Source organism: Heloderma suspectum, chromosome 14 (genome assembly GCF_057233095.1).
Source record: "Heloderma suspectum isolate Gila_16-S chromosome 14, 16-S_ref, whole genome shotgun sequence".
Lineage (NCBI taxonomy): Eukaryota > Metazoa > Chordata > Lepidosauria > Squamata > Helodermatidae > Heloderma > Heloderma suspectum.
This window is the reverse complement of record NC_139471.1, coordinates 10,199,780-10,212,880: the sequence shown is the minus strand read 5'-3', so window position 1 is coordinate 10,212,880 and position 13,101 is coordinate 10,199,780. Positions and strand designations below refer to the sequence as shown.

The 13,101-nt window shown below is 46.4% G+C and overlaps 1 protein-coding gene across 1 annotated transcript in view; it reads right to left on the bottom strand.

Annotated features, from left to right (window-relative positions):
• The window catches only part of ASS1 (argininosuccinate synthase 1), a 115,850-nt gene extending 113,966 nt beyond the window's left edge, over window positions 1-1,884 (bottom strand). The window contains exon 1 of the mRNA XM_084821334.1: window positions 1,835-1,884. The gene's annotated coding sequence lies outside the window, so the exon portion shown is untranslated. The remainder of the gene's footprint in view (window positions 1-1,834) is intronic.
• Between the last annotated feature and the right edge of the window lie 11,217 nt (window positions 1,885-13,101).

Genomic DNA, 13,101 nt, shown 5'->3' with positions numbered 1-13,101 from the left:
TCTGGATCAGAGATAATGAGCAGAAATTACTGCACTTGGGTTCCACTTGAGTTCCCTCTGTGAAAAAGGAAAAGCTGCAAGAAGAGGAGAGAGATCAATGAAACATATGGAAGACTCAGATAAGGAGGAGGAGGAGGAGGGGGAAAGGAGATGGGGGAAAGGAAGTTAGTGTAAAGGGAGTCCATTGTGATCCTACATTTAAAACAGAAGCAGAAAGCCCCGTTTTAAATGCAGGATTTTAGGCTGGGGTAGAGATGCTCATTATCTCCAGTCTTTTTAACAATGGAATAAGGGTCATTATCTCCTATCTATTTAAAAACGGAATAAAGGTCATTTAGTGCAGGAGATGCCCTGGAGGGTCACAAGGTCATCTAAAGAGCCCACAAACTTCCTTGAGCAAGCAATCTCATTAGCAGGATAAAAGCTCCATGTGAAGGAGCCCCTAAGCCTTTTCCAGGGGGGTGGGGGGAACTGTGCAAAAGTTGGGAACCCACAAAATTCATCAAGGGAAACAGAGCATGGCCAGCAGGGGCATGCCTATTTGGGGACCCCCAGAGAGCTAGATTGGGGCCCCAAAAGGGCCAGATTTGCTCAACCCTGTCCTACAGCAAGAGCTTAACCCATTGAAATAAGCAGGACTGACTTTTGAACTAAATACAATTAAGACTGCAATTACTTGGGAAACAGCTTCATCTTTAAGTAGGATTCAGCTTAAGGAATGGTTCCCCCCTCCCCAAATGCTGAAAATTCTAGCTCTATTTATTAAAAAGAATAGCAGGGTGGTGGAAAAGTTTGACTTGTCACATTGAGCTATAGGAAGATGTACATCTATATCAAACTGTGGGTACTATACAGGAAAACAGGGTGAACTGAAGTTAAGGGAGGAGTGTATTTTTAACACATCACATATGTTTAGCAATTCTTGCATCCAGCATCAAGGCCGGCAATAAGTTGGCAATAGTTGCCGAAGCCAGCTATTTTGGTTTTCCTGTTCACCATATTTGCGTTCAAACCAGCCACCAGCTCGAATGCAAGACAAATTGCAAAAGAGAGGGGATCCCTCTGCTGTATCTAGGGTAGAGATGTTGACAAGTAAACTCATCCAAAGCATTTTATACTACTTTTTCATGGAACCATAGAGTTGAACATGAGCTCAAAGATCATCTAGTCCAGCCCCCTGATCCACCACTGCAGCTCCCCTGATAGGTGGCCACCTAGCCTCTCATTAAATACTTTCCTAAATACTCAGTGAGTGTCACAGACATTAGGCGCAGTGATCTTTACAATGGCCCTGTAAGGTAGGCAACTACTATTATACTTCAAGTTAAGGCAACCCTTGTGCATTTCTGACACAGGCAAGTCTTCATCTTCAGACTTTCCAGGTCCAGTTCATCGTTTCTTCTCTTAATCACTACAGTTTACCCATTTCCCCCCTTCCCCTGTGCAACAGGTTTATAATATGCAAGCTACACCTGAATTTCTACCTGTTGCATAGGGCATAGAAAGGAACCCTGCCAGAGTCAAAAGTGTGGCAACCTTCATTTAGGTTTAAAGAGTAGATTGCAACTGAAGACACCCACCCAGCAGATGGAAGTGAGCAAACCTTCCCCTTGCCAATCCAGAATTAAAGGCACTGGAGATACTCCCACCCTTTCAGGCAGGTAGAATGGCCACCCCACATCCTGTCAAAAATCCTTTTGTCCCAATGCATTTCTCCAATTTAAAACATAACCCCGTTTCTTCTTTCCCTTCTCCTCCTGAATTTCCATCTCCTCCTTCAAAAGATACTCTTTGCTGCAAAATCACTTGCCACAAACTTTACAACTCCACTCACCCACCACAGCAGGAACTCAGCTGCAGATAGAATCACAGCAAAATCTCTGTGCCTCTTGGCGAGCCATCCCAGAATATAAACCACAGTCGCTTGCCTGAGTGGGAGGAGCCAGGAATAAGGGAAGGATGTCTATTCACATGGGTGGGATCCATCCACTACAAACATCCTTCTTCGTCCATTCACAATTTTTGTCTAAAGTCGGCTTATTATGGCGTGTTTATAAGGTATTATAGGAGGGCTCTAGGGTTGCCAACTCTTCTGAGTGGCCCTGTGCCTTTAACTGCAGCCTGGCAGGCAAAAATTCAGCAAACTGCAGCTCTTCTTGGCATGGAAATATGAAGTGCTGGAGAAAACTTTAATTTCTGCATATCTGGCTCCTGTTAAAGGCATAGGAGCAGGGCCGGGGAAAGAATTTGGCAACTGCATTCCACAGAACCAAGGCTTGTGATTGCAGATCCAAGGCCAGGGAGAGAGATAATACCATGTTGTGCAAGAGTGTCACCTGCCTTTTTTGGCAGCTGATGTTGACACAGAATGATCCCTTGACTGTCCGCACTTCACAATCCTCTCCAACATCTCCACCCCCTGCCCCGGTCCAGTTGCTGTTGCTTCCAAATTCCACAGGTCCATGCTGAGTCAGCAGCAAGCAAAGCAAACATCAGGGCTGGGATGCATGATGTCACCTCTCCTGCATCCTGACCCTCTGCACATCCCCTCTGCAAAAACACAACAAAACCCCCAGCACCACAAGGATCAGACACCAAAGTCCATCTAGTTTAGCATTCCAACTCCACCAGCATCCAGTCAGATGGTTTGGGAAGCTCAAAGCAGGCAGGATGGGGGGGAGGGAATTCCTTTCTTTGATCCCAGCAACTGATAATTAGAGGGCACAGGGGTTTATTTTGTTTTTTTACATTTCTTTATCTCCCAATAGCCAAAGCTCTGCGCAGCTCACAAAACTTAAACCCCGCAAATGCAACATGATAAAATGCAACATGATAAAAACATTAGAAGCTTAAAAGAGAATGAAACCGAAATAAAAACCAGCCGCAGGTTAAAGATCTAAAAACATTGTAAAAACAAAAGCGAAGGACTCAGAAGCCTGGGGAAAGGAAAAGATCTTCGCCTCGTGCCAAAAAGACCACAAAGGAAGTGCCAGGCCAGCCTCTGTGAAGAGAGCATTCCAGAACTGGGGTGCCACCATAGAAAAGGCCCTCACCTTATTAGCCACCCATCACCTCATTCAGTGGGGAAATCTGGAGGAGGGTCTCTGAAGGTGATCTTAGGGTCCAGGCAGGTATATATGGGAGGGGACATTCCTTCAGGTTAGCAGACCCCAAGCCATTTAGGCAGTGGAAGCTGGTGGCTCCAGTGTCAGTGGGGTGGTGAATCTGCTCCAGGTTTCAGTCAGAACTGTAAAGGAGCTATTCAAGGTGCAAAGGCCAGAGCTGATTCACCGCCCCACTAACATCAAAGCCACCAGCCTCCGCTGCATTTAGGGCATGTAAAAGTTAGTACCGGCACTTTGAGCTGGGCTTGGAAATTGGCTGGAGGCCAGTGGAGATCACTGACATTATTATAATTGTTCCCTCCATTTCCGATGTTCAGGCTATGAGTGCCATTGCTTATATAGTCAAAACAGTCCCACCCATGTACAAAAGGGAGGTGTCAGCAGGCTTGGCGGAGCCCCAAGGTTTGGAGAAGCACAAAACCTCGGGGGGGGGGGAGGAAACCAAAGCAGCCCAGTGAACATGGCCAGACATGCCCCATGGCCCTGGGATGCTGGATGATGGTTGTGGTGAGCATGGAATGGAGTGGCTGGAATCCTGAACAACTGATGTGGAGCCTGTCTAAGTGTCTTCTGCCAGCAGATGGCAAGCTCTCCTTGCCTCCCTAGCAGTTTTCCTTTCATTCCCTTGGATTTAATTCCTCAACAATTACTCTTTGAAAAGAAATAATATTACAGTATAACCATGTTAGCCTCCTGTTTACAAATTCAACGGTTAATTGCAGCACAAATACAGTCTAACTGTTTTAGGGGCAATCTACATTACAACTTTAAACTGGTTTCAAACCTGTTTTTAGTGATTACGGCTACCAAATACAGGAATTCTGGGGACTGTAGCTCTAGGAAGAGGGGCCGCTTGGGCAGGGGACAGGGGACTCTAGCAAAGAATTCTCAGTACCCTCATGAAACTGCAGGATCCCTTTAGATAAACCAGTTTGAAACCAGTTTAAAGTTGTAATGTAGATTGGCTCTGTTGTTCAGATAGTTTAATAAGTAAGCATGAGCTTCCCTAGGTTACAACCCATTTCATCAGATACTGTAAGCAGAACTGGAGGCCTTGAGTCTGAAAAGCAGGTAGATCTGCAGCAAACATTCCATACTTCTAGTTACAAACCACAGCTTGCAGCAAGTCTTTACAATGTGCATAGAAACCATAATATCTATTGAGTCCTTAGTTAACACAGTCAAATTTCTTTATCATCTCTTGTTCTGCAATCTCACGTTCCAAGAGAGCCCCTGATCTCAATGTCTTTAGAACTGCAACCCTGGCATCCTTGATAGTCTCTTTTAAAAGGGAGAGCGTTGTGGCTCCTTTTTTAAAAGCCGGATGTATTCATTCAATTGATCTTTTAAATCCCACCTTCATCCAGAGAAGATGGGGGGGGGGGATACATGGGTGTTCCGTGCGCACACACCCTTTTATCCTTGCCGCAACCCTGCAAAGTAAGTTAGGTTGAGAGAGAGGGACCGGCCCAAAAAGGTTCACCAGGCACCTACGTTGTTATCTTTTCGGCGCCAGGCAAAGAACTTTCTTTTCTCCCAGGCATTTTAGGGAGCAATCATATGGCTGCTAGACAGCAGCTAGCCGGCCATAGGATATGCTGTTTTCCGGGAACCGACCTCGGAGTCCGCGCTCCAAGGTCGATTCCTGGAAAACTGACCTCCCCCATGTCCATGCTGCCTCGGAGGCAGCATGGAGAAGCCCCATCCTCTGCGCTCGGAAGAGGAGCACGGAGCAGCTGAAAAGGGGCAGAGCTGGGGGCGTTCCGGGGCGGGGAGAGCGGATCTGCCTGTACGACACATCCTATGTGTTGTACAGCAGCCTACTCTCCCGCTCGCCCCCCCACAGCTGGACAGCCTAAAACGGCAGGAGAGCAGGGAGGGAACGATCCCCGCTGTGCTTCTCCTGCCTTGCTCTGGATCGGCGGTCGTCTCTGAGTTCGGAGGCGGCCGTCTATCTAGATAGGATTGCGCCTTAGGAACCTAGTTCTAGGTTATTATGGCTGCTTTATCAATTCCTGTGCTGTTTATTGTTTTGCATTATATTGTATTTTATCCTTTTAAATATTTGTATTATATTTTATATTTTTAACTGGTCTGTGGCACTGTGGTTATTTTAACTGTTTGTAATCCGCCCAGAGAAAGTTAGTTATTGGGCAGATTAGAAAGGTACTAAATAAATATATTAAAAAAATAAAAATAAAGAATTAATAAGCTATGTTTCTCTGCTTCACTTCTACTGGGCTCTACCGACTCCCAGTCCAGCACTCTAGCCACTACACCACACTGGCTCTCAAGGCTGTATCTACTTTCAGTTTTGTTGCAGAATTGAGATTCAAGCACTGCACAAAGCGTGTTTCCCTTCCTGCTTTTCTGCTACATAACCTCTAGGTGGCACTGTGGTATAGCAGAATCACACAAATACACAGGTGGAAAAAGTGTTTTCTTCGCTTACAAAAATAATACTGCATTTTCCCAGCTCTAAAAAAATCACCAAAAGTGTTGCTTAAAAAACAGAAGCAAAACTGGAGGGTCATGATGTCATCTAAAGCACCCATAAACAACCATGAGCAGGGAACGATGAGTGCACAATAAATGCCTAGTGTAGGAAAGCTCTGTATGCTAGCGTGGAATCCAAATTAGTATAATCTAATTGGTAGGTATCTGAACATTTTGAAGGTGTTTATTGGTCCTAGATTTGAAAAAAAAAAAAGATGGGGTGATGAAAGATTGGCCACAATGAAGCTGATTGGCTGGAGGGTTCTGGCTAGAATGAATATAAGGAGCCACAGAGAAGCAGCAGGAGTGAGTTCATCCAGGAGTTTGTCAGGAGAGAGCCCTCGAGGGTGTCTCTGTGAGAGGTTGGCAGCCTGAGGAAAACACCAGCCAGGGAGAAGAGCAGCTGCAAGACCAGGAAGCCAATCTGAAAGCTCATGAAGCTGAAGAAGCCAGGTAAGTGAGGGGTGGGAAATGCCTGGAGCAGCCTTCAGGGGAAGAGCTGAGGCCTATGTGTCATCTGATGGCAGTGGTCTGAAGACAAATCAGCTACTGGACCAACCTGAAGACTTCAAGGGAAGTCTGGTAAGCAGCCTGAAATATTCCAGTTTGTAGCCTACCTATGGGAGAGAAGATTGCTTATCAAGCCATCATTGCTAGGCCTGTGAGATAACTAGAATGGAGCCTCAGAGGGGAATTGGCCTCTGGTTGGTTAGGGAGAGGCACTAAAGCAGCCTTCTCCAACCTGGTGGCAGCCAGATGTGCTGGACTACAGCTCCTATCATTCCAACCAGCATGGCTAACCCTCATAATTCCCAGCCAACTAAAGCTTCCGTGGTCAGATCCTGCTGGTAACAGAATTATCATTAAAGCCTTTAAAGAAACATTAACTATAATTTAGACAGTGATCTTGTTTATTATCATATATATATATATATCCATAACTTTGTTTTAAAATACATGAACCTCTGGTTTGTTTTGTCTCATGCCTAGGCTCAGCTACATCAGGCATTAAAAGGGTTTAATAACTAAGGGCGCAATCCTATGGCCGCTAGTGAGCGGCTAGACGGCCATAGGATAGGTCGGTTTCCGGGAACCGGCCTCACAGCCCGCACTGCGAGGTCAGTTCCCGGAGAACCGACCCCCACCCCCTCCCACACTGCCTCGTAAGCAACGCGGATCGGCCCCTCGCTCGGCGCTCGTAAGAGCAGTGTGGAGCGGTGAAAATGGGGCATTCCCAGGGGTGGGCCTGGGCAAGGAGTTTGGAAATACTGGTGCGACACATCCTACGTGTCGTCCAGCTGCCTCTCCCCGCACTTGGAGGTCCTGCGGCTAGACAGCTGAAATCAGCTGTCTAGCCCTGAAAGCAAGGCACGAGGAGCAAAGAGGAGGTCTGCTCCTCACCACTTCTCCTGCCCTGCACTGGATAGGCAGTTGCCCCTGGGCTCGGAGGTGACCATCAATCCAGATAGGATTGCTCACTAAGGGGGTGTAAGTTTCATGGTGGCAGAGGAAAAGGTTAAAGAATAGAAATACATTTTTGGAACGAGAAGGTGGATAACCGAAGGGTTGGTCTCCACATTGTGTTGGCTTTAATACTGGGATGATCCTATACAGAAGGGTTCTTCCTTGAGAGCTTCTCTGTCTGAAAGTGGTTCAACACCCCTGCTTTACACACCGGTTCCACACGACATGAAAGGATATTGCCGACTTGCAGGGCCTTTGAGAGGAAGAAGGAACATTACACAGCCCCAGAATGTCCAATTGAGCATCCCCACAGGGAGAAGGGACACACTTATCCAGTCAGAGGACATTTTGAGGTGGCCAGAGAGCAATGCTTTGAACACCACTGCAGATATGCCGGCAGAATGACCACCAGGTTCAGGAAGGCTGCTCTGGACGTTAAACCACATTGAACACATCAGGACTTCCGAGTAAAAATGCATAGAATTGCAACGCAAGCTACTTTTGCCATTGCTTGGTCTTGCACCATATCCTGCCATACAGCTTGCTAGCATTAATTCAGGCGAAGGATGCATTGCTCTATTAGTGTTACTAGAGCATAAACTCCCTCAACCCGTTTAGCTTCCGTCAGGGAGAATCTGCAAAGTGTGTACAATCAAGCAGCCAAACTGTAAAATATAACAAGACATGCCCCCAAAAGACAAGTTAAATTTGGTTTATTGAAATAGGTCACTACATGTAGACAACGATCCTCCTAGATACTGCTGGAAACTCTTTAAGACAAACGAGAGGTAATGGTATTTTTTAAAAGGATGCTCTCTATACCTCTCTATACTATAAGCTGGTTTGTCATCCGCTCTTCCCAGAGAAACTGTGAAATGTAATTTGGTGAGGATCTCCGCAGAACTATAATTCCCAGGATTCTTTGGAAGAAACCATGACAGTTAATGACCTGGTTCGCACATAACGAAAACCCTGAGTGTGGGTTGTCATTGAATTGTGGATTGTTATTGAATCATAGATTGTCATTATGTGCAAACCCAGCACTGTGGTTTAACTATGGGTTGTTATCCATGAACAACCTAGGAAGAGGACCCATGGTTTGTTCTTGGGTTGTGGACTCTTGGTTGTTTGTGGTTAACAACCCATGATTCAACAACAACGCACACTCTGGGTTGTCATTATGTGCGAACCAGTTAATGGTGATATAAGATTGATATAGCTCTGTTGGGTCAATATGCCCTCCTCAAACTAACCCATTACTTCTTCCCAGGAGAAAAGCAGGACTTGCATACATCCGTCTGCAGTGTTTAGTGTGGCTCTTTTTAATTAAGGAATTCTATACTTTCTGGGAGTCAGAAAGAAGTGTGTTTGCTTTTTGGTTTTCATGTCCATAGTTTGCAATTATATGGAAAGCACAAAGAAGGCCCTCTTTCCTGAGCGACACATCTGAGTCAAGAACATACGTTATTCAGACCACCAAGTGTAAAATGTTGATGTGAGTTGGCTTGATTGTCAACAGCTGAGGTTACTGGCATCACCAGGGCCAGGAAACATTTTAGCCCCTACTCCAGGGGTGTACCCAAGGGCACAGTGGAGTGGTGGTAAATTTTGGAGTGCAGGCACTTCTCACAACAGTCCTTATAATCCCCCATCCCAAGGAGAGTCCAAAAATTACAGGCAGCTCTCTTGAACCATATCAACAAACCAATTCTAGAAGTTTTCACCTGTTAGGACCAGGAGAAGTCCTGATGGCTCTATGCTACCTCCAGTATCAGAGACAGTATGCACTCATGTACACCAGTTGCACTCATGTCCTGTTTGTGGGTTCCCAGTTGACAGCTGGTCAGCCACTGTGTGAACAGAATGCTGGACTAGATAGACCCTTGATCTGATCCAGCAGGGCTCTCCTGATGTTCTTCGGTCTTTTGTAAAGCAAATGGGTCTTACTTGCCCATTCAAGACCAAGCCACCCCCCAAATACTTTGCATTACAACAGGGAGCCATATAGCGTTGCTCAGAAATTCATTTCCCCCTAGTTACTGCGGGGATTGGCGCTGAGCGGGAACAGGGAATTCCAAGGGGGGTGGCAGATGACATCAGCCCCCTGCTAGTAAAAAAAAAAAGTCCCACTGCTGCATCTCTGTGGTTCCACTACACCACTGCAAACGAACCATTTAACACCTCCAATCTCTCTAAATTGTTGCTGTTCACTCCTGCGGGGAGAAGGAACACATTTGAGGGACAGTGCTGCAATGAGGGCAAAACCTACCTTCTGCCTGGGATTGGGTGATCTGACCTTCTCCGACAGAGATTGCTTGGAGGGTGGGTGTCTGTACATACAGGGACATCATGCGCACACATCCTGTTCTTGCAGTGTACAATCAATCCCTCCCTCCCTCCCTCCCTACACACCCCGTCACATTTTTAGCCAGTTTGCTAGTATTGAATTAATTGAAAAGCCTTAATGACGGTAGAAGCACAATAACAATTGTAGAGTCAATTCGGAATAATGAGCTGGTTCTTCAACGGTGCACTGCTGTCTGTGTGCATGCCTGGAACAAAACTGTTTTTTAGGCATGCTTTCAACCAGCTGCTGGATGAATGCAGGAGTGCGCGAACGCATCACGAAATCATTCTTTCTCATGTGTCAGGCATATGGTACGAACAGCCCATCTTTGGTACCTGCAGGAACCCTGGCTCAATTGCAGATGGGGAGATGCCTCCTTTTTTTTTCTTTCCCAGCTCAAATGCCAGTTGCCTTTCAAGGTGATAGGCCCTCCTCCCGGTCCAACTTCTCCAAAAATAGACAGGAGTCATAGAGAAAAATGTGCCTTAGCTGGTACTATGTAAAGAAAGCATCAGGGAGCTGTCGAGGGCTGGGTGGGGAATGTTCTGCAGTTTTGGGGAGAGAAAAACCTGGTGTGGGGATGTGCACAGCCCTACTGATTTAGGAAGTGGAAGGTAAGGGAGGGAGACAGAGGGCAGAAGGGACAATCCGCCCTTTCTCCAGCTGTGGATCTCAATTTAAGCCACGAAAAATAGGTAATTATGATCAGCCCTTAAGCAGAACACTCTCAGACACACACTCGTTCACAATGCTGCCAGGCAAAACTCATACCTACACTCACTACTCACATGCTATTTATGTCTCGTTCTCATACACTTAGAATAATAGAATAGTAGGGTTGGAAGGGGCCTACAAGGCCATCCAGTCCAACCCCCTGCTCAATGCAGGAATCCTTCAGTTAGTGTATGAACCTCTGGTTTGCCAGGAGATCAGAGCATATTATCAACGGCACTGGTTACCCAGGCCAGCGTCAGAGGTCAGCATCTTTCAATTCACGGTTGGGACATTTTTCTCCCTCTCTCAAAATACTAGAACCCAGTGGGGTCCTCCCATGAAGCTGATTGGTGGGAGATGCAGGACAGATAAAAGGACTTCTTCACACAGCGCAGAGATAAACGATGGAATTCGCTACTGAAGAATGTAGCGATGGCCACCAATTTGGATGGCTTTAAAAGGCGGGGGGGGGGGGTAGACAAATTCCTGGATGGGGAAGGTTATTAACGGCTACTAGTCTTGATGGCTGTGTGCTACCTCCAGAACCAGAGGCAGTGAGCCTATGGACACCAGTTGCTGAGGAACATGGGCAGGAGGGTGCTGTCACGCTCGTGCCCTGCTTGTGGGTTCCTGGTCAACAGCTGGTTGGTCTGATCCAGCAGGGCTCCTCTTATGTTCTTATGGTTGGTATAGCTGCTTCTGCTGGTGAGAGTAGCCAAGCAGGAACAAACAGGCTGCGTACACAAACAGGTACTGTAGCTTCTGAACGGCAAGCCGGGATTCTCTAGAATTCTCCAGACGTGCATACAGCGATAGCTTATTCTGTTCCATGCTTCCAGGTTGGGATCAGGTAGGGCAAAGGTGTTCATGATGAGTAGTACCCAGCGTAAGTCCATGGCACTCACTTCTGTGTAGGCATGTATAGGATTGCACCATTGCTTTTTGCTATAAAGACTGCATCTTTGGAATCTATCACATTCTTGATTACCTGTGTGTGTGCAGTATAACCTTTAAAGCCGTAAATGGCTTGGGGCCAAGTAACCTGAAGCATTGTCTCCTCCCATATATATACTTGCCTGGACCGTAGGATCATCTTCAGAGGCCCTATTCTCTGGATGCCCCCACCAAATGAGGTAAATGGGCGGTTTCTAAGGTGAAGGCCTTTTGAGTGGTGGCACACCGGTGTTATGGAATGCCCTTTCCAGAGACACTCGCCTGGTGCCTACATTTGTAGTCTTTTTGGTGGCAAGTGAATACCTCCCCCCACCCAGTTTATTAGTCCTTTAGGGTGCAATCTTATGCATATATAGAGATACGAAAGTTGTACAACTTCCAGCATTCTCAGGTGAGTTGTATGAAATGTTTCTCTCTAAACAAGCATAGGATTGTACACTAGTTTTTTTTAATGTTTTAATTGTGTTTTTAGATCTTTACACTGCTGCTGGCTTTTACTGTTTTTATTCTGTTCTGATCTTTTTAGATCTTTTTATTCTGATCTTTTAATGGTTTTATATTGTTTTATCATGATGCGTTTTATGGTTTTAATTTTTGTGAACCTTCCAGAGAACTTTGGATATTGGGCAGTACAGAAATGTAATAAATAAAAAACCTAAAAGATAACCATCCCTGCAAGTAGAAAACTAGCACCTCAGGGAGCAGGCTAAGTGAGTGCATTTTTTCCTGAGGTGCTAGTTTTCCTTTCAGGGAATGTTGTGTTTGTTAATAACTGTGGGAGAGCTTTTAGGCCTGCGTGACTTAGAACCAGTTATCTGAAGGACAGCTTGTGCCCACATATACCTACTTGGGACTTAAGAACATCAGTCTCAGAAGGCCTGGGCTCTGGCCTGCTGGATGGGACAACTGGAGTGCTGACTGTCAGGAATAGGGCCTTTTCAGTGGTTGGCCCATGTTTGTGGAATTTGCTTCCTGAAGACCTTTGCCATGCCCAGTTCATCTCCCCGTTCTTAAAGAGGCACAGAGGACTTTCCTTTTCCGCAAGGCCTCTTATGAATACATCACCCGCTCTTCTTTCTATATCCTGTCATGTTTTAACATTTCACCATCTGATTGTTTTCAGCTATGTTTATTTCTTCTTCTTCTATCTACGCTCTGTCACGAGATGCCTCCGAAGGATTTGTATCCTGAAAAGCAGGATCTAAATAATAATAATAATAATAAACAATAATATAGCCTGATCTATGCACATAACACTTTACAAGGAACAGTAGGTGCGTTAGGTCTCTGTCTCAAGGGGCTTACAATTTAAAACAGACACAGTTGAAACAGCAAAGGAGGCAGGAAAAGGAGGCACAGTTAAGCAGGGTGAAGAATACCTGTTTCCTTCAATTACGCTGTATTAGCGTTATTAAAATAATGTCATCACCTGTTCCCTGAATCTTGTATGTATTGTGTATTATTACATTCATATCCTGCCTTTTCCCCTCTTGCAACGAACCCCTAGCAGCGGCGTAGGCGATGCTCCTGTCCTCCATGCTATTCTCCTAACAACCCTGAGAGGTAGGTTTGGCTGCTGGCCCAAAGTCGCCCAGTTACCTTCATGGCTGAGCAGGGCAGAGAACCCCTTTATCATTCACGTATCTTTATTTATTATTACATTTATACCCCACCATCTTCCCTCTCGCAAGGAACCCACAGCGGCTTCCAAGGTCCTCCTCCCCATTTTATCCGCACAACGACCCTGCGAGGTAGTTAGGCTACGGGCCTAATGTGAATAATGTCTTATGGAGGCACTAAATCTTTGCAGCCCGCCCGGAGGGCTTCGGCTATGGGGCGGCGCAGACGTGCAATCACGCGAACGAAAGGACGCCGGTCGCTCAGCCGGCTCCGCGGCCGAGCGGGGCCTCGAACCCGCGGCTCCCAGAGCCCCAGTCCCGGGAGCACGCCGGCGCTCGACGTGGTTCAGCCCATCCGAACACGCCGCACCCCTCCGCTGGA